This window comes from Anguilla rostrata, chromosome 14 (genome assembly GCF_018555375.3).
Source record: "Anguilla rostrata isolate EN2019 chromosome 14, ASM1855537v3, whole genome shotgun sequence".
Classification (NCBI taxonomy): domain Eukaryota; kingdom Metazoa; phylum Chordata; class Actinopteri; order Anguilliformes; family Anguillidae; genus Anguilla; species Anguilla rostrata.
The window spans coordinates 31813173-31815916 of record NC_057946.1 but is presented as its reverse complement, the minus strand read 5'-3'; positions in this window follow the sequence as shown (position 1 = coordinate 31815916).

Below are 2744 nucleotides of genomic sequence, written 5' to 3'. Positions count from 1 at the left end.
ATAATGACGAAGACAGGCCATTCAGCCCAGCAATGCTCACCATTTTCCTGAGTAAATTTAGTGCTCTGATTACCAACATACTAAATAGTATCTAACACTGCATGAAGCCTAGTCTTGAAAATCCAGAGTTTATGCCTCTGTGACCTGACAGGCTATTCCACACATTGACTATTCTCTGCGTGAAAAAAATGTCTACGGAAATGTCTGTACAGAATTTACCTTTTGCTAATTTCCATGGGCAGTACTGTTGATACAGGAAGCCGTGTCACTTATTTCCGTAAGTGCAGCGCTCTCAAGATGCGTACAACACAGGAAATATGGTTGCAAGAAAAAGTGTGTGAACCCTTTGGACTTACTTACTTATTTCTGCATTAGAGGACCTGCATCAGAGGAACTTAGAAGAACTGTAGAGATTCATAAAGCTGGAAAATGCTACAAAAATATATCTAAAGGCCTGAGTGTTCATCAATCCACAATAAGACAAGTTGTCTACAAACAGAGGAAATTCTGTAATTAAATTCTGTTGCAAAAATTAAATTCTGCACAATGCTGAAGGAGGTCAAAACGAACCCTAGGGTAACAACAAAAGGCCTGCTGAAATCTTTTGAACTTGCTTGTGTTCTGTGTTTGTGTGTCCACAATAAGAAAACCACTAAACAAGAATGGTATTCATGGGTGGACACCAAAGTAGAAACCACCGCTCTCCAAAAAAGCATTGCTGCATGTCTCATGTTTGCAAAAGACCACCTGGGTGTTCCACAACACTTCTGGGACAATATTGGCTGGATTGATGAGACAAAAGTTGAACTTTTTTGCAGAAATGCACAAAGTACATTTTCGAAGGAAAAAGTGCTGGTCACCAACACCAAAACCTCATCCCAACTGTGGAGCATGGTGGATGGAGCATCATGGATTGGGCTGCTTTGCTACCTCAGGGAAAAGAGCTTGTAATCATTGAGGGTACAAAGGACTCAAAATTGTAAGACATTTTACAGCAGAATGTCAGGGTAGCAGTCCGTCACCTGAAGCCGTCGCCTTAATATAAATTGGGTGATGCCACAAGAAGAAAATTCAATGAACTGAAGCTGATTTGTCAGGAGGAATGATCTAAAACTCCTCCAAACCATTGTGCAAGTCTGATCAGCAGTTATAGTAAACATTTGATGGATGTTATTGCTGCTAAAGAGGTCCTACCAGTTACTAGATACAAAGGTTCACACACTTTTTCCTGTGAATGTTCAGACAATGTGTTCAATAAAGACATGCAAAGTGCAATTGATTGTGTCTTATTAGTTGAAGCAGAATGTGTTTGTCTATTATTGTGACTTAAATGAAGGCCAGACCACATTTGATGAGTAATTAATGCAGAAATCCAGGTAAATCCAAGGGGTTCACAAACTTTTTCTCGCAACTTTACAACTGAAGATGAGAATAAATGTCTTTTTTAAATAATTAGGTGAAATGCACACAGCCTCTGGAGTCACGATGTCACTGTACAAGCTTCTTTGGAGTTACCTGATTAATTTGCATATTCATTTGTGAGTTTTAATTTGCTCTGAAAACTCACTAAACTGCATTAACTATCCCAAACGGTTTAGGGTCACATACAAAAATGCTTGGTGGGCCTGGTTCGTTAGAATCGTTAGAAGACAAGACCTCAGAGAGTTTGAAAGAGGTGTGATTTGTTGGGGCACATCTGGCAGGAGCTTCAGTGATGAAGACAACTTGATTTGCTGATGTTTCATGAGGAACAGTATAAGGCAATGTTAGCATGGAACTGTGAGGGAAAGACAAGGAAAAAGTCAAGGAAGTCAAAAACAGTTGGCTGAAAATTTGAATTGAGGGTTTGAACAGGCAGGCCGTCATCAAGGTAATAGTTGATTGATTTTTATAGAAAAAGGTGCTGGAAGATTCTGTGCCACATTGGATACCTACTGTTCTGGTAGCATGTGGTGCCCAACTCCCTAATAAGTGACTTCACGTCAGTGTTCTGGCCTTATTGGCCACAAACTGTATATGTCTGCTTTGTGTAATGGTCATTAAGATGAATACAAGATAAGATCCAGACAACACAACAAACTGAAGGCATATAGAGAGATAGGTGATGAAGTAGAATTAGAAACCGTGGCACAGAAAATCTCACAATACTGACAGGAACTGTACAGGATCACACATAATAGGATAGAACAAAATACAATCATCTACTTACATTGAACTTAGCATACAACAGTATAGACCTCACTCACCACTCTCTGTTAAGGGCTGTAAGGCTTCTTTATTCATGCAGCATGGAGAGATCTCTACACTTAGGAGTGCAAAGGGTGGCATTGTACTATAATGGCTAAGTAACTGGTCTTGTAATACATTTTAATAATACATTTTCTTTATATAGCGCTTTTCATCATACAGAGATGATCTGTCACTAACAAATTGACAAAAAACAAAGTGCTGAGGTTTTCAATGAAGAACAGCATAGGTGATGTTAGGCATGGAACTGTGAGGAAAGACAAGGAAAAAGTCAAGATAGTCAAAAAACAGTGTGGCTGAAAATTTGATTGAAGGTTTGAGTAGGCTGGCCGTCATAAGGTATAGTTATTGACTTTTTATAGAAAAGGTGCTGGAAGATTCTTGCCACATTGGATACCTATCGTTTCTGGTGTAGCATGTGATTCCCAACTCCCTACTAAGTGACTCCACCAACTGTAGATGTCTGCTTTTTAGTAGTGTCTTAAGGAATGCATACA